Raw genomic sequence first — 27282 nt, 5'->3', positions numbered from 1 at the left:
ATCTTGACGGAAGATGTTATAGTTGGGTATGGAAATCTCTGAATTTTTGGTGGCCTTCCTGAGCCAGGATTCAGACACGGCAAGGACATCAGGGTTAGCAGAGTGTGCTAAAGCAGTGAGTAAAACAAACTTAGGGAGGAGGCTTCTGATGTTGACATGCATAAAACCAAGACTTTTTCGATCACAGAAGTCAACAAATGAGGGTACCTGGGGACATGCAGGGCCTGGGTTTACCTCCACATCACCCGCGGAACAGAGAAGGAGTAGTATGAGGGTGCGGCTAAAGGCTATCAAAACTGGTCGCCTAGAGCGTTGGGGGCAGAGGATAAGAGGAGCAGGTTTCTGGGCATGGTAGAATATATTCAGGGCATAATGCGCAGACAGGGGTATGGTGGGGTGCGGGTACAGCGGAGGTAAGCCCAGGCACTGGGTGATGATGAGAGAGGTTGTATCTCTGGACATGCTGGTTGTAATGGGTGAGGTCACCGCATGTGTGGGGGTGGGACAAAGGAGGTAACAGGGGTATGCAGAGTGGATCTAGGGGCTCCATTGTGAACTAAAACAATGATAACTAACCTGAACAACAGTATACAAGGCATATTGACATTTGGGAGAGACATACAGCGAGGCATACAGTAATCACAGGTGTTGAATTGGGAAAGCTAGCTAAAAACAGTAGGCGAGGCTAATCAGCTAGCACAACAAACAGCAGGTAAAATGGCGTTGACTAGGCAACTGGGTCGACAGATAAAACAAACAAGCAGAATGGAGTACCGTGATTAATGGACAGTCCAGCGTGCGTCAGCTATGTAGCCAAGAGATCAGTGTCCAGGGGGCAGCGGTGGATGGGCAGGGAAGCTGGGCTGGCGAGTGTTATCCAGGTTTAAAAAAAACTAACAATGACTAAATAGCTTGTAGCTAGTTAGCTGGTTAGCGTCTGGAGGTTCTTGAGTGTGTCATAAAAATAAAATAAAAATTAAAGGTGATAGCGATTCCGTATCACAGTGGGTGAGGCAGGTTTCCGGAAGGTATAAACAAAATAAAAATCAAAGAGAGATAGAAAGTAAATGGGTTCAGAGTGTTTAGAACGCAGTGAGCCAGATGGTTAGCAGGCCTGTGCTAACAAGCTAACAGTTCGTAGGCCCGGGCTAGACAAGCTAACCGTTAGCAGGCCGAATTAGCAAGCAGGGAGATAGCGAGGGCTAGAGAGCTAACCTTTGGGGGACGTCGCGATGGGGTGAGTCTGTTTATTCCTCTTCTTGCGGTGACATCGACAGACCGGTCGTGGGCCCGGGTAATTGTAGCCCAGGATTATGCTACAGGAGCTCTAATGCGCTGGGTGAGCTGGAGACACAGCGTTTCAGAAAGCTCGCGGGCCTTGGCCAGCAGATGGATCTTTGGCGATGTCGCAACGAAAAGCCTGTTGAAACCACCTCGGACGATTATGTCGGCGGACCAGTCGTGATGGATCGGGCGGGGCTCCGTGTCGGCAGTAAAGGGTCCAGGCCAATTGGCAAAAGAGGTATTGTTGGGCCTCTTCGGCTAGTCGGGAGATGGGCTTAGCTCAAGGCTAACTGTAGCTTGTTTTGGGACAGAGGCCTCTTTAGCCTCTGGCTTTAGCATCTGCCTTTAGCCTCTGCCTTTAGCCTCTGCCTTTAGCCTCTGGCTTTAGCATCTGGCTTTAGCATCTGCCTTTAGCATCTGCCTTTAGCCTCTGCCTTTAGCCTCTGCCTTTAGCCTCTGCCTTTAGCCTCTGCATTTAGCATCTGGCTTTAGCCTCTGCATTTAGCATCTGCCTTTAGCCTCTGCCTTTAGCCTCTGGCTTTAGCATCTGGCTTTAGCCTCTGCCTTTAGCCTCTGCCTTTAGCCTCTGGCTTTAGCCTCTGCCTTTAGCATCTGCCTTTAGCCTCTGCCTTTAGCCTCTGCCTTTAGCCTCTGGCTTTAGCCTCTGCATTTAGCATCTGCCTTTAGCCTCTGCCTTTAGCATCTGCCTTTAGCCTCTGGCTTTAGCCTCTGCCTTTAGCCTCTGCCTTTAGCCTCTGCATTTAGCATCTGCCTTTAGCCTCTGCCTTTAGCCTCTGCCTTTAGCCTCTGCCTTTAGCATCTGCCTTTAGCATCTGCCTTTAGCATCTGCCTTTAGCATCTGCGTTTAGCCTCTGCCTTTAGCCTCTGCCTTTAGCCTCTGGCTTTAGCCTCTGCATTTAGCATCTGCCTTTAGCATCTGCCTTTAGCCTCTGCCTTTAGCCTCTGCCTTTAGCCTCTGGATTTAGCCTCTGCATTTAGCATCTGCCTTTAGCCTCTGCATTTAGCATCTGCCTTTAGCCTCTGCCTTTAGCCTCTCTGCCTTTAGCATCTGCCTTTAGCATCTGCGTTTAGCCTCTGCCTTTAGCCTCTGGCTTTAGCCTCTGCATTTAGCATCTGCCTTTAGCCTCTGGCTTTAGCATCTGCCTTTAGCATCTTCCTTTAGCCTCTGCCTTTAGCCTCTGCCTTTAGCCTCTGGCATTTAGCCTCTGCATTTAGCATCTGCCTTTAGCCTTTAGCTCCATTTAGCCTCTGGCTTTAGCCTCTGCATTTAGCATCTGCCTTTAGCATCTCTGCATTGCCTTTAGCATCTGCCTTTAGCCTCTGGCATCTTTTAGCATCTGCCTTTAGCCTCTGCCTTTAGCATCTGCCTTTAGCATCTGCCTGGCTTTAGCATCTGGCTTTAGCATCTGCCTTTAGCATCTGCCTTTAGCCTCTGCCTTTAGCCTCTGCCTGCCTTAGCCTCTGCCTTTAGCATCTGCCTTTAGCATCTGCCTTTAGCCTCTGCGTTTAGCATCTGCCTTTAGCCTCTGGCTTTAGCCTCTGCATTTAGCATCTGCCTTTAGCATCTACCTTTAGCCTCTGCCTTTAGCCTCTGCCTTTAGCCTCTGGCTCTGCCTTTTTAGCATCTGCCTTTAGCATCTGCCTTTAGCCTCTGCCCTCTGGCTTTAGCATCTGCCTTTAGCATCTGCCTTTAGCCTCTGCATTTAGCATCTGCCTTTAGCCTCTGGCTTTAGCATCTGCCTTTAGCCTCTGCCTTTAGCCTCTGCCTTTAGCATCTGCCTTTAGCATCTGCCTTTAGCATCTGCTGCATTTAGCCTCTGCATTTAGCATCTGCCTTTAGTATCTGCCTTTAGCCTCTGCCTTTAGCCTCTGCCTTTAGCCTCTGGCTTTAGCCTCTGCATTTAGCCTCTGCCTTTAACCTCTGGCTTTAGCATCTGCCTTTAGCCTCTGGCTTTAGCCTCTGCATTTAGCATCTGCCTTTAGCATCTGCCTTTAGCCTCTGCCTTTAGCCTCTGCCTTTAGCCTCTGCCTTTAGCCTCTGGCTTTAGCCTCTGCATTTAGCATCTGCCTTTAGCCTCTGCATTTAGCCTCTGGCTTTAGCCTCTGCTTTTAGCCTCTGGCTTTAGCATCTGCCTTTAGCATCTGCCTTTAGCCTCTGGCTTTAGCCTCTGCATTTAGCATCTGCCTTTAGCCTCTGGCTTTAGCATCTGCCTTTAGCATCTGCCTTTAGCCTCTGCCTTTAGCATCTGCCTTTAGCCTCTGCCTTTAGCCTCTGGCTTTAGCCTCTGCCTTTAGCATCTGCCTTTAGCATCTGCCTTTAGCATCTGCCTTTAGCCTCTGCCTTTAGCCTCTGGCTTTAGCCTCTGCATTTAGCATCTGCCTTTAGCCTCTGCATTTAGCCTCTGGCTTTAGCTGCTCTGCTTTTTAGCCTCTGGCATTTAGCCTCTGCCTTTAGCCTCTGCCTTTATCCTCTGGCTTTAGCCTCTGCATTTAGCATTTAGCTCTGGCTTTAGCTTTAGCATCTGCCTTTAGCATCTGCCTTTAGCATCTTTTAGCCTTTAGCCTCTGCCTTTAGCCTCTGGCCTCTTTTAGCCTCTGCCTTTAGCATCTGCCTTTGCCTTTGCATTTAGCCTCTGCCTTTAGCCCTCTGCCTTTAGCCTCTGGCTTTAGCCTCTGCCTTTAGCCTCTGGCTTTAGCATCTGCCTTTAGCATCTGCCTTTAGCATCTGCCTTTAGCCTCTGCCTTTAGCCTCTGCCTTTAGCCTCTGCCTTTAGCATCTGCCTTTAGCCTCTGCCTTTAGCCTCTGCCTTTAGCCTCTGCCTTTAGCATCTGCCTTTAGCCTCTGGCTTTAGCCTCTGCATTTAGCATCTGCCTTTAGCCTCTGGCTTTAGCCTCTGCATTTAGCATCTGCCTTTAGCATCTGCCTTTAGCCTCTGCCTTTAGCCTCTGCCTTTAGCCTCTGCCTTTAGCCTCTGGCTTTAGCCTCTGCCTTTAGCCTCTGGCTTTAGCATCTGCCTTTAGCCTCTGCCTTTAGCATCTGCCTTTAGCATCTGCCTTTAGCCTCTGCCTTTAGCCTCTGCCTTTAGCCTCTGGCTTTAGCCTCTGCATTTAGCATCTGCCTTTAGCCTCTGCATTTAGCATCTGCCTTTAGCCTCTGCCTTTAGCCTCTGCCTTTAGCATCTGCCTTTAGCATCTGCGTTTAGCCTCTGCCTTTAGCCTCTGGCTTTAGCCTCTGCATTTAGCATCTGCCTTTAGCCTCTGGCTTTAGCATCTGCCTTTAGCATCTTCCTTTAGCCTCTGCCTTTAGCCTCTGCCTTTAGCCTCTGCCTTTTAACATCTGCCTCTAGCATCTGCCTTTAGCATCTGCCTTTAGCCTCTGCCTTTAGCCTCTGCCTTTAGCCTCTGCCTTTAGCCTCTGCATTTAGCATCTGCCTTTAGCCTCTCCATTTAGCCTCTGGCTTTAGCCTCTGCATTTAGCATCTGCCTTTAGCCTCTGCATTTAGCATCTGCCTTTAGCCTCTGGCTTTAGCATCTGCCTTTAGCCTCTGCCTTTAGCCTCTGCCTTAGCCTCTGGCTTTAGCATCTGCCTTTAGCATCTGCCTTTAGCCTCTGCCTTTAGCCTCTGCCTTTAGCATCTGCCTTTAGCCTCTGCCTTTAGCATCTGCCTTTAGCATCTTCCTTTAGCCTCTGCCTTTAGCCTCTGCCTTTAGCCTCTGCCTTTAGCATCTGCCTTTAGCATCTGCCTTTAGCATCTGCCTTTAGCCTCTGCCTTTAGCCTCTGCCTTTAGCATCTGCCTTTAGCATCTGCCTTTAGCCTCTGCATTTAGCATCTGCCTTTAGCCTCTGGCTTTAGCATCTGCCTTTAGCCTCTGCCTTTAGCCTCTGCCTTTAGCATCTGCCTTTAGCATCTGCCTTTAGCCTCTGCATTTAGCATCTGCCTTTAGCCTCTGGCTTTAGCATCTGCCTTTAGCCTCTGCCTTTAGCCTCTGCCTTTAGCCTCTGGCTTTAGCCTCTGCATTTAGCCTCTGCCTTTAGTCTCTGGCTTTAGCATCTGCCTTTAGCCTCTGGCTTTAGCCTCTGCCTTTAGCCTCTGCCTTTAGCCTCTGCCTTTAGCCTCTGCCTTTAGCCTCTGGCTTTAGCCTCTGCATTTAGCATCTGCCTTTAGCCTCTGCATTTAGCCTCTGGCTTTAGCCTCTGCTTTTAGCCTCTGGCTTTAGCATCTGCCTTTAGCATCTGCCTTTAGCCTCTGGCTTTAGCCTCTGCATTTAGCATCTGCCTTTAGCCTCTGGCTTTAGCATCTGCCTTTAGCATCTGCCTTTAGCCTCTGCCTTTAGCCTCTGCCTTTAGCCTCTGCCTTTAGCCTCTGCCTTTAGCCTCTGCCTTTAGCCTCTGCCTTTAGCATCTGCCTTTAGCATCTGCCTTTAGCCTCTGCCTTTAGCCTCTGGCTTTAGCCTCTGCATTTAGCATCTGCCTTTAGCCTCTGCATTTAGCCTCTGGCTTTAGCCTCTGCTTTTAGCCTCTGGCTTTAGCATCTGCCTTTAGCATCTGCCTTTAGCCTCTGGCTTTAGCCTCTGCCTTTAGCCTCTGCCTTTAGCCTCTGGCTTTAGCATCTGCCTTTAGCATCTGCCTTTAGCATCTGCCTTTAGCATCTGCCTTTAGCCTCTGCCTTTAGCCTCTGGCTTTAGCCTCTGCATTTAGCATCTGCCTTTAGCCTCTGCATTTAGCCTCTGGCTTTAGCCTCTGCTTTTAGCCTCTGGCTTTAGCATCTGCCTTTAGCCTCTGGCTTTAGCCTCTGCATTTAGCATCTGCCTTTAGCCTCTGGCTTTAGCCTCTGCCTTTAGCATCTGCCTTTAGCATCTGCCTTTAGCCTCTGCCTTTAGCCTCTGCCTTTAGCCTCTGCCTTTAGCCTCTGGCTTTAGCCTCTGCCTTTAGCCTCTGGCTTTAGCATCTGCCTTTAGCATCTGCCTTTAGCCTCTGCCTTTAGCCTCTGCCTTTAGCCTCTGGCTTTAGCCTCTGCCTTTAGCCTCTGCCTTTAGCCTCTGGCTTTAGCCTCTGCCTTTAGCCTCTGCCTTTAGCATCTGCCTTTAGCATCTGCCTTTAGCCTCTGCCTTTAGCCTCTGCCTTTAGCCTCTGGCTTTAGCCTCTGCATTTAGCATCTGCCTTTAGCCTCTGCATTTAGTATCTGCCTTTAGCCTCTGCCTTTAGCCTCTGCCTTTAGCCTCTGCCTTTAGCATCTGCGTTTAGCCTCTGCCTTTAGCCTCTGGCTTTACCCTGGTCTACCATCTACTGTCAATATATTACCCTGGTCTACCATCTACTGTCAATATATTACCCTGGTCTACTTTCTACTGTCATTATATTACCCTAGTCTACTTTCTACTGTCATTAAATTACCCTGGTCTACCATCTACTGTCATTATATTACCCTGGTCTACCATCTACTGTCATTATATTACCCTGGTCTACCATCTACTGTCAATCTACCATCTACTGTCATTATATTACCCTGGTCTACCATCTACTGTCAATATATTACCCTGGTCTACCATCTACTGTCATTATATTACCCTGGTCTACCATCTACTGTCAATGTATTACCCTGGTCTACTTTCTACTGTCATTATATTACCCTAGTCTACTTTCTACTGTCATTAAATTACCCTGGTCTACCCTCTACTGTCATTATATTATCCTGGTCTACCCTCTACTGTCATTATATTACCCTGGTCTACCCTCTACTGTCATTATATTACCCTGGTCTAACATCTACTGTCATTATATTACCCTGGTCTACCCTCTACTGCCATTATATTACCCTGGTCTACCATCTACTATCATTATATTACCCTGGTCTACCATCTACTGTCAATATATTACCCTGGTCTACTTTCTACTGTCATTATATTACCCTAGTCTACTTTCTACTGTCATTAAATTACCCTGGTCTACCATCTACTGTCATTATATTACCCTGGTCTACCCTCTACTGTCATTATATTACCCTGGTCTACCATCTACTGTCATTATATTACCCTGGTCTACCATCTACTGTCAATCTATTAACCTGGTCTACCCTCTACTGTCATTATATTACCCTGGTCTACCATCTACTGTCAATGTATTGCCCTGGTCTACTTTCTACTGTCATTATATTACCCTCGTCTACTTTCTACTGTCATTAAATTACCCTGGTCTACCCTCTACTGTCATTATATTACCCTGGTCTACCCTCTACTGTCATTATATTACCCTGATCTACCATCTACTGTCAATATATTACCCTGGTCTACTTTCTACTGTCATTATATTACCCTAGTCTACTTTCTCCTGCCATTAAATTACCCTGGTCTACCATCTACTGTCATTATATTACCCTGGTCTACCATCTACTGTCAATCAATAAACCTGGTCTACCATCTACTGTCAATCTATTAACCTGGTCTACCCTCTACTGTCATTATATTACCCTGGTCTACCATCTACTGTCATTATATTACCCTGGTCTACCCTCTACTGTCATTATATTACCCTGGTCTACCATCTACTATCATTATATTACCCTGGTCTACCATCTACTGTCAATATATTACCCTGGTCTACCATCTACTGTCAATATATTACCCTAGTCTACTTTCTACTGTCATTATATTACCCTGATCTACCATCTACTGTCATTATATTTCCCTGGTCTACCATCTACTGTCATTATATTACTCTGGTCTACCATCCACTGTCAATATATTACCCTGGTCTACTTTCTACTGTCATTATATTACCCTAGTCTACTTTCTCCTGCCATTAAATGACCCTGGTCTACCATCTACTGTCATTATATTACCCTGGTCTACCATCTACTGTCAATCTATTAACCTGGTCCACCATCTACTGTCATTATATTACCCTGGTCTACCATCTACTGTCATTATATTACCCTGGTCTACTTTCTACTGTCATTATATTACCCTAGTCTACTTTCTACTGTCATTAAATTACCCTGGTCTACCCTCTACTGTCATTATATTACCCTGGTCTAACATCTACTGTCATTATATTACCCTGGTCTACCCTCTACTGTCATTATATTACCCTGGTCTACCATCTACTATCATTATATTACCCTGGTCTACCATCTACTGTCAATATATTACCCTCGTCTACTTTTTACTGTCATTATATTACCCTAGTCTACTTTCTACTGTCATTAAATTACCCTGGTCTACCATCTACTGTCATTATATTACCCTGGTCTACCATCTACTGTCAATCAATAAACCTGGTCTACCATCTACTGTCAATCTATTAACCTGGTCTACCCTCTACTGTCATTATATTACCCTGGTCTACCATCTACTGTCATTATATTACCCTGGTCTACCCTCTACTGTCATTATATTACCCTGGTCTACCATCTACTATCATTATATTACCCTGGTCTACCATCTACTGTCAATATATTACCCTGGTCTACCATCTACTGTCAATATATTACCCTAGTCTACTTTCTACTGTCATTATATTACCCTGATCTACCATCTACTGTCATTATATTTCCCTGGTCTACCATCTACTGTCATTATATTACCCTGGTCTACCATCTACTGTCAATCTATTAACCTTGTCCACCATCTACTGTCATTATATTACCCTGGTCTACCATCTACTGTCATTAAATTACCCTGGTCTACCATCTACTGTCATTATATTACCCTGGTCTACCATCTACTGTCAATCAATAAACCTGGTCTACCATCTACTGTCAATCTATTAACCTGGTCTACCCTCTACTGTCATTATATTACCCTGGTCTACCATCTACTGTCATTATATTACCCTGGTCTACCCTCTACTGTCATTATATTACCCTGGTCTACCATCTACTATCATTATATTACCCTGGTCTACCATCTACTGTCAATATATTACCCTGGTCTACCATCTACTGTCAATATATTACCCTAGTCTACTTTCTACTGTCATTATATTACCCTGATCTACCATCTACTGTCATTATATTTCCCTGGTCTACCATCTACTGTCATTATATTACCCTGGTCTACCATCTACTGTCAATCTATTAACCTGGTCCACCATCTACTGTCATTATATTACCCTGGTCTACCATCTACTGTCATTATATTACCCTGGTCTACTTTCTACTGTCATTATATTACCCTAGTCTACTTTCTACTGTCATTAAATTACCCTGGTCTACCCTCTACTGTCATTATATTACCCTGGTCTAACATCTACTGTCATTATATTACCCTGGTCTACCCTCTACTGTCATTATATTACCCTGGTCTACCCTCTACTGTCATTATATTACCCTGGTCTACCATCTACTGTCATTATATTACCCTGGTCTACCATCTACTGTCAATATATTACCCTGGTCTACCATCTACTGTCAATATATTACCCTAGTCTACTTTCTACTGTCATTATATTACCCTGATCTACCATCTACTGTCATTATATTTCCCTGGTCTACCATCTACTGTCATTATATTACCCTGGTCTACCATCTACTGTCAATCTATTAACCTGGTCCACCATCTACTGTCATTATATTACCCTGGTCTACCATCTACTGTCATTATATTACCCTGGTCTACTTTCTACTGTCATTATATTACCCTAGTCTACTTTCTACTGTCATTAAATTACCCTGGTCTACCCTCTACTGTCATTATATTACCCTGGTCTAACATCTACTGTCATTATATTACCCTGGTCTACCCTCTACTGTCATTATATTACCCTGGTCTACCCTCTACTGTCATTATATTACCCTGATCTACCATCTACTGTCAATATATTACCCTGGTCTACTTTCTACTGTCATTATATTACCCTAGTCTACTTTCTCCTGCCATTAAATTACCCTGGTCTACCATCTACTGTCATTATATTACCCTGGTCTACCATCTACTGTCAATCAATAAACCTGGTCTACCATCTACTGTCAATCTATTAACCTGGTCTACCCTCTACTGTCATTATATTACCCTGGTCTACCATCTACTGTCATTATATTACCCTGGTCTACCCTCTACTGTCATTATATTACCCTGGTCTACCATCTACTGTCAATATATTACCCTGGTCTACCATCTACTGTCAATATATTACCCTGGTCTACCATCTACTGTCAATATATTACCCTGGTCTACTTTCTACTGTCATTATATTACCCTGATCTACCATCTACTGTCATTATATTTCCCTGGTCTACCATCTACTGTCATTATATTACCCTGGTCTACCATCTACTGTCAATATATTACCCTGGTCTACCATCTACTGTCATTATATTACCCTGGTCTACCATCTACTGTCATTATATTACCCTGGTCTACCATCTACTGTCATTATATTACCCTGGTCTACCATCTACTGTCATTATATTACCCTGGTCTACCATCTACTGTCAATCTACCATCTACTGTCATTATATTACCCTGGTCTACCATCTACTGTCAATATATTACCCTGGTCTACCATCTACTGTCATTATATTACCCTGGTCTACCATCTACTGTCAATGTATTACCCTGGTCTACTTTCTACTGTCATTATATTACCCTAGTCTACTTTCTACTGTCATTAAATTACCCTGGTCTACCCTCTACTGTCATTATATTATCCTGGTCTACCCTCTACTGTCATTATATTACCCTGGTCTACCCTCTACTGTCATTATATTACCCTGGTCTAACATCTACTGTCATTATATTACCCTGGTCTACCCTCTACTGCTATTATATTACCCTGGTCTACCATCTACTATCATTATATTACCCTGGTCTACCATCTACTGTCAATATATTACCCTGGTCTACTTTCTACTGTCATTATATTACCCTAGTCTACTTTCTACTGTCATTAAATTACCCTGGTCTACCATCTACTGTCATTATATTACCCTGGTCTACCCTCTACTGTCATTATATTACCCTGGTCTACCATCTACTGTCATTATATTACCCTGGTCTACCATCTACTGTCAATCTATTAACCTGGTCTACCCTCTACTGTCATTATATTACCCTGGTCTACCATCTACTGTCAATGTATTACCCTGGTCTACTTTCTACTGTCATTATATTACCCTAGTCTACTTTCTACTGTCATTAAATTACCCTGGTCTACCCTCTACTGTCATTATATTACCCTGGTCTACCCTCTACTGTCATTATATTACCCTGATCTACCATCTACTGTCAATATATTACCCTGGTCTACTTTCTACTGTCATTATATTACCCTAGTCTACTTTCTCCTGCCATTAAATTACCCTGGTCTACCATCTACTGTCATTATATTACCCTGGTCTACCATCTACTGTCAATCAATAAACCTGGTCTACCATCTACTGTCAATCTATTAACCTGGTCTACCCTCTACTGTCATTATATTACCCTGGTCTACCATCTACTGTCATTATATTACCCTGGTCTACCCTCTACTGTCATTATATTACCCTGGTCTACCATCTACTATCATTATATTACCCTGGTCTACCATCTACTGTCAATATATTACCCTGGTCTACCATCTACTGTCAATATATTACCCTAGTCTACTTTCTACTGTCATTATATTACCCTGATCTACCATCTACTGTCATTATATTACCCTGGTCTACCCTCTACTGTCATTATATTACCCTGGTCTACCATCTACTGTCATTATATTACCCCGGTCTACCATCTACTGTCATTATATTACCCTGGTCTACTTTTTACTGTCATTATATTACCCTAGTCTACTTTCTACTGTCATTAAATTACCCTGGTCTACCATCTACTGTCATTATATTACCCTGGTCTACCATCTACTGTCAATCAATAAACCTGGTCTACCATCTACTGTCAATCTATTAACCTGGTCTACCCTCTACTGTCATTATATTACCCTGGTCTACCATCTACTGTCATTATATTACCCTGGTCTACCATCTACTGTCATTATATTACCCTGGTCTACCATCTACTATCATTATATTACCCTGGTCTACCATCTACTGTCAATATATTACCCTGGTCTACCATCTACTGTCAATATATTACCCTAGTCTACTTTCTACTGTCATTATATTACCCTGATCTACCATCTACTGTCATTATATTTCCCTGGTCTACCATCTACTGTCATTATATTACCCTGGTCTACCATCTACTGTCATTATATTACCCTGGTCTACCATCTACTGTCATTATATTACCCTGGTCTACTTACTACTGTCATTAAATTACCCTGGTCTACCCTCTACTGTCATTATATTACCCTGGTCTAACATCTACTGTCATTATATTACCCTGGTCTACCCTCTACTGTCATTATATTACCCTGGTCTACCATCTACTGTCATGATATTACCCTGGTCTACTTTCTACTGTCATTATATTACCCTAGTCTACTTTTTACTGTCATTAAATTGCCCTGGTCTACCCTCTACTGTCATTATATTACCCTAGTCTAACATCTACTGTCATTATATTACCCTGGTCTACCCTCTACTGTCATTATATTACCCTGGTCAACCATCTACTGTCATTATATTACCCTGGTCTCTACTGTCATTATATTACCCTGGTCTACCATCTACTGTCATTATATTTCCTGGTCTACCATCTACTGTCATTATATTACCCTGGTCTACCATCTACTGTCAATATATTAACCTGGTCCACCATCTACTGTCATTATATTACCCTGGTCTACCATCTACTGTCATTATATTACCCTGGTCTACGTTCTACTGTCATTATATTACCCTAGTCTACTTTCTACTGTCATTAAATTACCCTGGTCTACCCTCTACTGTCATTATATTACCCTGGTCTACCATCTACTGTCAATATATTACCCTGGTCTACTTTCTACTGTCATTATATTACCCTAGTCTACTTTCTACTGTCATTAAATTACCCTGGTCTACCATCTACTGTCATTATATTACCCTGGTCTACTTTCTACTGTCAATATATTAACCTGGTCTACCATCTACTGTCATTATATTACCCTGGTCTACCATCTACTGTCATTATATTACCCTGGTCTACTTTCTACTGTCATTATATTACCCTAGTCTACTTTCTACTGTCATTATATTACCCTAGTCTACTTTCTACTGTCATTAAATTACCCTGGTCTACCATCTACTGTCATTATATTACCCTGGTCTACCATCTACTGTCATTATATTACCCTGGTCTACCTTCTACTGTCATTATATTACCCTGGTCTACTTTCTACTGTCATTATATTACCCTGGTCTACTTTCTACTGTCAATCTATTAACCTGGTCTACCATCTACTGTCATTATATTACCCTGGTCTACCATCTACTGTCATTATATTACCCTGGTCTACTTTCTACTGTCATTATATTACCCTGGTCTACCATCTACTGTCATTATATTACCCTGGTCTACCATCTACTGTCATTATATTACCCTGGTCTACCATCTACTGTCATTATATTACCCTGGTCTACCCTCTACTGTCATTATATTACCCTGGTCTACCATCTACTGTCATTATATTACCCTGGTCTACCATCTACTGTCATTATATTACCCTGGTCTACCATCTACTGTCATTATATTACCCTGGTCTACCATCTACTGTCATTATATTACCCTGGTCTACCCTCTACTGTCATTATATTACCCTGGTCTACCCTCTACTGTCATTATATTACCCTGGTCTACCCTCTACTGTCATTATATTACCCTGGTCTACTTTCTACTGTCATTATATTACCCTAGTCTACTTTCTACTGTCATTAAATTACCCTGGTCTACCATCTACTGTCATTATATTACCCTGGTCTACCATCTACTGTCAATCAATAAACCTGGTCTACCATCTACTGTCAATCTATTAACCTGGTCTACCCTCTACTGTCATTATATTACCCTGGTCTACCATCTACTGTCATTATATTACCCTGGTCTACCCTCTACTGTCATTATATTACCCTGGTCTACCATCTACTATCATTATATTACCCTGGTCTACCATCTACTGTCAATATATTACCCTGGTCTACCATCTACTGTCAATATATTACCCTGGTCTACTTTCTACTGTCATTATATTACCCTGATCTACCATCTACTGTCATTATATTTCCCTGGTCTACCTTCTACTGTCATTATATTACCCTGGTCTACCATCTACTGTCATTATATTACCCTGGTCTACTTTCTACTGTCATTATATTACCCTAGTCTACTTTCTACTGTCATTAAATTACCCTGGTCTACCCTCTACTGTCATTATATTACCCTGGTCTAACATCTACTGTCATTATATTACCCTGGTCTACCCTCTACTGTCATTATATTACCCTGGTCTACCCTCTACTGTCATTATATTACCCTAGTCTACTTTCTACTGTCATTATATTACCCTGGTCTACCATCTACTGTCATTATATTACCCTGGTCTACCATCTACTGTCAATCAATAAACCTGGTCTACCATCTACTGTCAATCTATTAACCTGGTCTACCCTCTACTGTCATTATATTACCCTGGTCTACCATCTACTGTCATTATATTACCCTGGTCTACCCTCTACTGTCATTATATTACCCTGGTCTACCATCTACTATCATTATATTACCTGGTCTACCATCTACTGTCAATATATTACCCTGGTCTACCATCTACTGTCAATATATTACCCGAGTCTACTTTCTACTGTCATTATATTACCCTGGTCTACCATCTACTGTCATTATATTACCCTGGTCTACCATCTACTGTCATTATATTACCCTGGTCTACCATCTACTGTCATTATATTACCCTGGTCTACTTTCTACTGTCATTATATTACCCTAGTCTACTTTCTACTGTCATTAAATTACCCTGGTCTACCCTCTACTGTCATTATATTACCCTGGTCTAACATCTACTGTCATTATATTACCCTGGTCTACCCTCTACTGTCATTATATTACCCTGGTCTACCATCTACTGTCATTATATTACCCTGGTCTACTTTCTACTGTCATTATATTACCCTAGTCTACTTTCTACTGTCATTAAATTACCCTGGTCTACCCTCTACTGTCATTATATTACCCTGGTCTAACATCTACTGTCATTATATTACCCTGGTCTACCCTCTACTGTCATTATATTACCCTGGTCTACCATCTACTGTCATTATATTACCCTGGTCTCTACTGTCATTATATTACCCTGGTCTACCATCTACTGTCATTATATTTCCCTGGTCTACCATCTACTGTCATTATATTACCCTGGTCTACCATCTACTGTCAATCTATTAACCTGGTCCACCATCTACTGTCATTATATTACCCTGGTCTACCATCTACTGTCATTATATTACCCTGGTCTACGTTCTACTGTCATTATATTACCCTAGTCTACTTTCTACTGTCATTAAATTACCTGGTCTACCCTCTACTGTCATTATATTACCCTGGTCTAACATCTACTGTCATTATATTACCCTGGTCTACCCTCTACTGTCATTATATTACCCTGGTCTACCCTCTACTGTCATTATATTATCCTGATCTACCATCTACTGTCAATATATTACCCTGGTCTACTTTCTACTGTCATTATATTACCCTAGTCTACTTTCTCCTGCCATTAAATTACCCTGGTCTACCATCTACTGTCATTATATTACCCTGGTCTACCATCTACTGTCAATCAATAAACCTGGTCTACCATCTACTGTCAATATATTAACCTGGTCTACCATCTACTGTCATTATATTACCCTGGTCTACCATCTACTGTCATTATATTACCCTGGTCTACCCTCTACTGTCATTATATTACCCTGGTCTACCATCTACTATCATTATATTACCCTGGTCTACCATCTACTGTCATTATATTTCCCTGGTCTACCATCTACTGTCATTATATTACCCTAGTCTACTTTCTACTGTCATTATATTACCCTGATCTACCATCTACTGTCATTATATTACCCTGGTCTACCCTCTACTGTCATTAAATTACCCTGGTCTAACATCTACTGTCATTATATTACCCTGGTCTACCCTCTACTGTCATTATATTACCCTGGTCTACCATCTACTATCATTATATTACCCTGGTCTACCATCTACTGTCAATATATTACCCTGGTCTACCATCTACTGTCAATATATTACCCTAGTCTACTTTCTACTGTCATTATATTACCCTGATCTACCATCTACTGTCATTATATTTCCCTGGTCTACCATCTACTGTCATTATATTACCCTGGTCTACCATCTACTGTCAATCTATTAACCTGGTCCACCATCTACTGTCATTATATTACCCTGGTCTACCATCTACTGTCATTATATTACCCTGGTCTACGTTCTACTGTCATTATATTACCCTAGTCTACTTTCTACTGTCATTAAATTACCCTGGTCTACCCTCTACTGTCATTATATTACCCTGGTCTACCCTCTACTGTCATTATATTATCCTGATCTACCATCTACTGTCATTATATTATCCTGATCTACCATCTACTGTCAATATATTACCCTGGTCTACTTTCTACTGTCATTATATTACCCTAGTCTACTTTCTCCTGCCATTAAATTACCCTCTGGTCTACCATCTACTGTCATTATATTACCCTGGTCTACCATCTACTGTCAATCAATAAACCTGGTCTACCATCTACTGTCAATCTATTAACCTGGTCTACCCTCTACTGTCATTATATTACCCTGGTCTACCATCTACTGTCATTATATTACCCTGGTCTACCCTCTACTGTCATTATATTACCCTGGTCTACCATCTACTATCATTATATTACCCTGGTCTACCATCTACTGTCAATATATTACCCTGGTCTACCATCTACTGTCAATATATTACCCTAGTCTACTTTCTACTGTCATTATATTACCCTGGTCTACCATCTACTGTCATTATATTACCCTGGTCTACCCTCTACTGTCATTATATTACCCTGGTCTACCATCTACTGTCATTATATTACCCTGGTCTACCCTCTACTGTCATTATATTACCCTGGTCTACCATCTACTATCATTATATTACCCTGGTCTACCATCTACTGTCAATATATTACCCTGGTCTACCATCTACTGTCATTATATTACCCTGGTCTACCATCTACTGTCAATCTACCATCTACTGTCATTATATTACCCTGGTCTACCATCTACTGTCAATATATTACCCTGGTCTACCATCTACTGTCATTATATTACCCTGGTCTACCATCTACTGTCAATGTATTACCCTGGTCTACTTTCTACTGTCATTATATTACCCTAGTCTACTTTCTACTGTCATTAAATTACCCTGGTCTACCCTCTACTGTCATTATATTATCCTGGTCTACCCTCTACTGTCATTATATTACCCTGGTCTACCCTCTACTGTCATTATATTACCCTGGTTTCTACTGTCATTAAATTACCTGGTCTACCATCTACTGTCATTATATTACCCTGGTCTACCATCTACTGTCATTATATTACCCTGGTCTACCATCTACTGTCAATATATTACCCTGGTCTACTTTCTACTGTCATTATATTACCCTAGTCTACTTTCTACTGTCATTAAATTACCCTGGTCTACCCTCTACTGTCATTATATTACCCTGGTCTACAATCTACTGTCATTATATTACCCTGATCTACCATCTACTGTCATTATATTTCCCTGGTCTACCATCTACTGTCAATCTATTAACCTGGTCTACCATCTACTGTCATTATATTACCCTGGTCTACCCTCTACTGTCATTATATTACCCTGGTCTACCATCTACTATCATTATATTACCCTGGTCTACCATCTACTGTCATTAAATTACCCTGGTCTACCATCTACTGTCATTATATTACCCTGGTCTACCATCTACTGTCATTATATTACCCTGGTCTACCATCTACTGTCAATCTATTGACCTGGTCTACCCTCTACTGTCATTATATTACCCTGGTCTACCATCTACTGTCATTATATTACCCTGGTCTACCATCTACTGTCATTATATTACCCCGGTCTACCATCTACTGTCATTATATTACCCTGGTCTACCATCTACTGTCAATATATTACCCTGGTCTACTTTCTACTGTCATTATATTACCCTAGTCTACTTTCTACTGTCATTAAATTACCCTGGTCTACCATCTACTGTTATTATATTACCCTGGTCTACTTTCTACTGTCAATCTATTAACCTGGTCTACCATCTACTGTCATTATATTACCCTGGTCTACCATCTACTGTCATTATATTACCCTGGTCTACTTTCTACTGTCATTATATTACCCTAGTCTACTTTCTACTGTCATTATATTACCCTAGTCTACTTTCTACTGTCATTAAATTACCCTGGTCTACCATCTACTGTCATTATATTACCCTGGTCTACCATCTACTGTCATTATATTACCCTGGTCTACCCTCTACTGTCATTATATTACCCTAGTCTACTTTCTCCTGCCATTAAATTACCCTGGTCTACCATCTACTGTCAATCTATTAACCTGGTCTACCATCTACTGTCATTATATTACCCTGGTCTACCATCTACTGTCATTATATTACCCTGGTCTACTTTCTATTGTCATTATATTACCCTGGTCTACCATCTACTGTCATTATATTACCCTGGTCTACCATCTACTGTCATTATATTACCCTGGTCTACCATCTACTGTCATTATATTACCCTGGTCTACCCTCTACTGTCATTATATTACCCTGGTCTACCATCTACTATCATTATATTACCCTGGTCTACCATCTACTGTCATTATATTACCCTGGTCTACCATCTACTGTCATTATATTACCCTGGTCTACCATCTACTGTCAATCTATTAACCTGGTCTACCCTCTACTGTCATTATATTACCCTGGTCTACCATCTACTGTCATTATATTACCCCGGTCTACCATCTACTGTCATTATATTACCCTGGTCTACCATCTACTGTCAATATATTACCCTGGTCTACTTTCTACTGTCATTATATTACCCTAGTCTACTTTCTACTGTCATTAAATTACCCTGGTCTACCATCTACTGTTATTATATTACCCTGGTCTACTTTCTACTGTCAATCTATTAACCTGGTCTACCATCTACTGTCATTATATTACCCTGGTCTACCATCTACTGTCATTATATTACCCTGGTCTACTTTCTACTGTCATTATATTACCCTAGTCTACTTTCTACTGTCATTATATTACCCTAGTCTACTTTCTACTGTCATTAAATTACCCTGGTCTACCATCTACTGTCATTATATTACCCTGGTCTACCATCTACTGTCATTATATTACCCTGGTCTACCCTCTACTGTCATTATATTACCCTAGTCTACTTTCTACTGTCATTATGTTACCCTAGTCTACTTTCTACTGTCATTAAATTACCCTGGTCTACCATCTACTGTCATTATATTACCCTGGTCTACTTTCTACTGTCAATCTATTAACCTGGTCTACCATCTACTGTCATTATATTACCCTGGTCTACCATCTACTGTCATTATATTACCCTGGTCTACTTTCTACTGTCATTATATTACCCTAGTCTACTTTCTACTGTCATTAAATTACCCTGGTCTACCATCTACTGTCATTATATTACCCTGGTCTACCATCTACTGTCATTATATTACCCTGGTCTACCATCTACTGTCAATATATTACCCTGGTCTACTTTCTACTGTCATTATATTACCCTAGTCTACTTTCTACTGTCATTAAATTACCCTGGTCTACCATCTACTGCCATTATATTACCCTGGTCTACCCTCTACTGTCATTATATTACCCTGATCTGCCATCTACTGTCATTATATTTCCCTGGTCTACCATCTACTGTCAATCTATTAACCTGGTCTACCATCTACTGTCATTATATTACCCTGGTCTACCCTCTACTGTCATTATATTACCCTGGTCTACCATCTACTATCATTATATTACCCTGGTCTACCATCTACTGTCATTAAATTACCTGGTCTACCATCTACTGTCATTATATTACCCTGGTCTACCATCTACTGTCATTATATTACCCTGGTCTACCATCTACTGTCAATCTATTGACCTGGTCTACCCTCTACTGTCATTATATTACCCTGGTCTACCATCTACTGTCATTATATTACCCTGGTCTACCATCTACTGTCATTATATTACCCTGGTCTACCATCTACTGACATTATATTACCCTGGTCTACCCTCTACTGTCATTATATTACCCTAGTCTACTTTCTACTGTCATTATGTTACCCTGGTCTACTTTCTACTGTCAATCTATTAACCTGGTCTACCATCTACTGTCATTATATTACCCTGGTCTACCATCTACTGTCATTATATTACCCTGGTCTACTTTCTATTGTCATTATATTACCCTGGTCTACCATCTACTGTCATTATATTACCCTGGTCTACCATCTACTGTCATTATATTACCCTGGTCTACCATCTACTGTCATTATATTACCCTGGTCTACCCTCTACTGTCATTATATTACCCTGGTCTACCATCTACTATCATTATATTACCCTGGTCTACCATCTACTGTCATTATATTACCCTGGTCTACCATCTACTGTCATTATATTACCCTGGTCTACCATCTACTGTCATTATATTACCCTGGTCTACCCTCTACTGTCATTATATTACCCTGGTCTACCATCTACTGTCATTATATTACCCCGGTCTACCATCTACTGTCATTATATTACCCTGGTCTACCATCTACTGTCAATATATTACCCTGGTCTACTTTCTACTGTCATTATATTACCCTAGTCTACTTTCTACTGTCATTAAATTACCCTGGTCTACCATCTACTGTCATTATATTACCCTGGTCTACTTTCTACTGTCAATCTATTAACCTGGTCTACCCTCTACTGTCATTATATTACCCTGGTCTACCATCTACTGTCATTATATTACCCTGGTCTACTTTCTACTGTCATTATATTACCCTAGTCTACTTTCTACTGTCATTATATTACCCTAGTCTACTTTCTACTGTCATTAAATTACCCTGGTCTACCATCTACTGTCATTATATTACCCTGGTCTACCCTCTACTGTCATTATATTACCCTGGTCTACCATCTACTATCATTATATTACCCTGGTCTACCATCTACTGTCAATATATTACCCTGGTCTACTTTCTACTGTCATTATATTACCCTAGTCTACTTTCTACTGTCATTAAATTACCCTGGTCTACCCTCTACTGTCATTATATTACCCTGGTCTACCCTCTACTGTCATTATATTACCCTGATCTAAATCAAATCAAATCAAATTTATTTATATAGCCCTTCGTACATCAGCTGATATCTCAAAGTGCTGTACAGAAACCCAGCCTAAAACCCCAAACAGCAAACAATGCAGGTGTAAAAGCACCATCTACTGTCATTATATTTCCTGGTCTACCATCTACTGTCAATCTATTAACCTGGTTTACCATCTACTGTCATTATATTACCCTGGTCTACCCTCTACTGTCATTATATTACCCTGGTCTACCATCTACTGTCAATCTATTGACCTGGTCTACCCTCTACTGTCATTATATTACCCTGGTCTACCATCTACTGTCATTATATTACCCTGGTCTACCATCTACTGTCATTATATTACCCTGGTCTACCATCTACTGACATTATATTACCCTGGTCTACCCTCTACTGTCATTATATTACCCTAGTCTACTTTCTACTGTCATTATGTTACCCTGGTCTACTTTCTACTGTCAATCTATTAACCTGGTCTACCATCTACTGTCATTATATTACCCTGGTCTACCATCTACTGTCATTATATTACCCTGGTCTACTTTCTATTGTCATTATATTACCCTGGTCTACCATCTACTGTCATTATATTACCCTGGTCTACCATCTACTGTCATTATATTACCCTGGTCTACCATCTACTGTCATTATATTACCCTGGTCTACCCTCTACTGTCATTATATTACCCTGGTCTACCATCTACTATCATTATATTACCCTGGTCTACCATCTACTGTCATTAAATTACCTGGTCTACCATCTACTGTCATTATATTACCCTGGTCTACCATCTACTGTCATTATATTACCCTGGTCTACCCTCTACTGTCATTATATTACCCTGGTCTACCATCTACTGTCATTATATTACCCCGGTCTACCATCTACTGTCATTATATTACCCTGGTCTACCATCTACTGTCAATATATTACCCTGGTCTACTTTCTACTGTCATTATATTACCTAGTCTACTTTCTACTGTCATTAAATTACCCTGGTCTACCATCTACTGTTATTATATTACCCTGGTCTACTTTCTACTGTCAATCTATTAACCTGGTCTACCATCTACTGTCATTATATTACCCTGGTCTACCATCTACTGTCATTATATTACCCTGGTCTACTTTCTACTGTCATTATATTACCCTAGTCTACTTTCTACTGTCATTATATTACCCTAGTCTACTTTCTACTGTCATTAAATTACCCTGGTCTACCATCTACTGTCATTATATTACCCTGGTCTACCATCTACTGTCATTATATTACCCTGGTCTACCCTCTACTGTCATTATATTACCCTAGTCTACTTTCTACTGTCATTATGTTACCCTAGTCTACTTTCTACTGTCATTAAATTACCCTTGTCTACCATCTACTGTCATTATATTACCCTGGTCTACTTTCTACTGTCAATCTATTAACCTGGTCTACCATCTACTGTCATTATATTACCCTGGTCTACCATCTACTGTCATTATATTACCCTGGTCTACTTTCTACTGTCATTATATTACCCTAGTCTACTTTCTACTGTCATTAAATTACCCTGGTCTACCATCTACTGTCATTATATTACCCTGGTCTACCATCTACTGTCATTATATTACCCTGGTCTACCATCTACTGTCAATATATTACCCTGGTCTACTTTCTACTGTCATTATATTACCCTAGTCTACTTTCTACTGTCATTAAATTACCCTGGTCTACCCTCTACTGTCATTATATTACCCTGGTCTACCCTCTACTGTCATTATATTACCCTGATCTGCCATCTACTGTCATTATATTTCCCTGGTCTACCATCTACTGTCAATCTATTAACCTGGTCTACCAACTACTGTCATTATATTACCCTGGTCTACCCTCTACTGTCATTATATTACCCTGGTCTACCATCTACTATCATTATATTACCCTGGTCTACCATCTACTGTCATTAAATTACCCTGGTCTACCATCTACTGTCATTATATTACCCTGGTCTACCATCTACTGTCATTATATTACCCTGGTCTACCATCTACTGTCAATCTATTGACCTGGTCTACCCTCTACTGTCATTATATTACCCTGGTCTACCATCTACTGTCATTATATTACCCTGGTCTACCATCTACTGTCAATATATTACCCTGGTCTACTTTCTACTGTCATTATATTACCCTAGTCTACTTTCTACTGTCATTAAATTACCCTGGTCTACCCTCTACTGTCATTATATTACCCTGGTCTACCCTCTACTGTCATTATATTACCCTGATCTACCATCTACTGTCATTATATTTCCCTGGTCTACCATCTACTGTCAATCTATTAACCTGGTCTACCATCTACTGTCATTATATTACCCTGGTCTACCCTCTACTGTCATTATATTACCCTGGTCTACCATCTACTATCATTATATTACCCTGGTCTACCCTCTACTGTCATTATATTACCCTGGTCTACCATCTACTGTCATTATATTACCCTAGTCTACTTTCTACTGTCATTAAATTACCCTTGTCTACCATCTACTATCATTATATTACCCTGGTCTACCATCTACTGTCAATGTATTACCCTGGTCTACTTTTTACTGTCATTATATTACCCTGGTCTACCATCTACTGTCATTATATTACCCTGGTCTACCATCTACTGTCATTATATTACCCTGGTCTACCCTCTACTGTCATTATATTACCCTGGTCTACCATCTACTGTCATTATATTACCCTAGTCTACCATCTACTGTCATTATATTACCCTGGTCTACCATCTACTGTCAATATATTACCCTGGTCTACTTTCTACTGTCATTATATTACCCTAGTCTACTTTCTACTGTCATTAAATTACCCTGGTCTACCCTCTACTGTCATTATATTACCCTGGTCTACCCTCTACTGTCATTATATTACCCTGATCTACCATCTACTGTCATTATATTTCCCTGGTCTACCATCTACTGTCAATCTATTAACCTGGTCTACCATCTACTGTCATTATATTACCCTGGTCTACCCTCTACTGTCATTATATTACCCTGGTCTACCATCTACTATCATTATATTACCCTGGTCTACCATCTACTGTCAATATATTACCCTGGTCTACCTTCTACTGTCATTATATTACCCTGGTCTACCCTCTACTATCATTATATTACCCTGGTCTACCATCTACTGTCATTATATTACCCTGGTCTACTTTCTACTGTCATTATATTACCCTGATCTACCATCTACTGTCATTATATTACCCTGGTCTACCCTCTACTGTCATTATATTTCCCTGGTCTACCATCTACTGTCAATCTATTGACCTGGTCTACCCTCTACTGTCATTATATTACCCTGGTCTACCATCTACTGTCATTATATTACCCTGGTCTACCATCTACTGTCATTATATTACCCTGGTCTACCATCTACTGACATTATATTACCCTGGTCTACCCTCTACTGTCATTATATTACCCTAGTCTACTTTCTACTGTCATTATGTTACCCTGGTCTACTTTCTACTGTCAATCTATTAACCTGGTCTACCATCTACTGTCATTATATTACCCTGGTCTACCATCTACTGTCAATGTATTACCCTGGTCTACTTTCTACTGTCATTATATTACCCTGGTCTACCCTCTACTGTCATTATATTACCCTGGTCTAACATCTACTGTCATTATATTACCCTGGTCTACCCTCTACTGTCATTATATTACCCTGGGCTACCATCTACTATCATTATATTACCCTGGTCTAACATCTACTGTCATTAAATTACCCTGGTCTACCCTCTACTGTCATTATATTACCCTGGTCTACCATCTACTGTCATTATATTACCCTGGTCTACCCTCTACTGTCATTATATTACCCTGGTCTACCATCTACTGTCATTATATTACCCTGGTCTACCATCTACTGTCATTATATTACCCTGGTCTACCATCTACTGTCAATATATTACCCTGGTCTACTTTCTACTGTCATTAAATTACCCTGGTCTACCATCTACTGTCATTATATTACCCTGGTCTACTTTCTACTGTCAATCTATTAACCTGGTCTACCATCTACTGTCATTATATTACCCTGGTCTACCATCTACTGTCATTATATTACCCTGGTCTACTTTCTACTGTCATTATATTACCCTAGTCTACTTTCTACTGTCATTATATTACCCTAGTCTACTTTCTACTGTCATTAAATTACCCTGGTCTACCATCTACTGTCATTATATTACCCTGGTCTACCATCTACTGTCATTATATTACCCTGGTCTACCCTCTACTGTCATTATATTACCCTAGTCTACTTTCTACTGTCATTATGTTACCCTAGTCTACTTTCTACTGTCATTAAATTACCCTGGTCTACCATCTACTGTCATTATATTACCCTGGTCTACTTTCTACTGTCAATCTATTAACCTGGTCTACCATCTACTGTCATTATATTACCCTGGTCTACCATCTACTGTCATTATATTACCCTGGTCTACTTTCTACTGTCATTATATTACCCTAGTCTACTTTCTACTGTCATTAAATTACCCTGGTCTACCATCTACTGTCATTATATTACCCTGGTCTACCATCTACTGTCATTATATTACCCTGGTCTACCATCTACTGTCAATATATTACCCTGGTCTACTTTCTACTGTCATTAAATTACCCTGGTCTACCCTCTACTGTCATTATATTACCCTGGTCTACCCTCTACTGTCATTATATTACCCTGATCTGCCATCTACTGTCATTATATTTCCCTGGTCTACCATCTACTGTCAATCTATTAACCTGGTCTACCATCTACTGTCATTATATTACCCTGGTCTACCCTCTACTGTCATTATATTACCCTGGTCTACCATCTACTATCATTATATTACCCTGGTCTACCATCTACTGTCATTAAATTACCCTGGTCTACCATCTACTGTCATTATATTACCCTGGTCTACCATCTACTGTCATTATATTACCCTGGTCTACCATCTACTGTCAATCTATTGACCTGGTCTACCCTCTACTGTCATTATATTACCCTGGTCTACCATCTACTGTCATTATATTACCCTGGTCTACCATCTACTGTCAATATATTACCCTGGTCTACTTTCTACTGTCATTATATTACCCTAGTCTACTTTCTACTGTCATTAAATTACCCTGGTCTACCCTCTACTGTCATTATATTACCCTGGTCTACCCTCTACTGTCATTATATTACCCTGATCTACCATCTACTGTCATTATATTTCCCTGGTCTACCATCTACTGTCAATCTATTAACCTGGTTTACCATCTACTGTCATTATATTACCCTGGTCTACCCTCTACTGTCATTATATTACCCTGGTCTACCATCTACTATCATTATATTACTCTGGTCTACCATCTACTGTCAATATATTACCCTGGTCTACCCTCTACTGTCATTATATTACCCTGGTCTACCATCTACTATCATTATATTACCCTGGTCTACCATCTACTGTCAATATATTACCCTGGTCTACTTTCTACTGTCATTATATTACCCTGATCTACCATCTACTGTCATTATATTACCCTGGTCTACCCTCTACTGTCATTATATTTCCCTG

This window comes from Oncorhynchus keta, chromosome 15, assembly GCF_023373465.1.
Source record: "Oncorhynchus keta strain PuntledgeMale-10-30-2019 chromosome 15, Oket_V2, whole genome shotgun sequence".
In the NCBI taxonomy this organism is placed as follows: domain Eukaryota; kingdom Metazoa; phylum Chordata; class Actinopteri; order Salmoniformes; family Salmonidae; genus Oncorhynchus; species Oncorhynchus keta.
Note: the sequence above shows the minus strand (reverse complement) of the source record.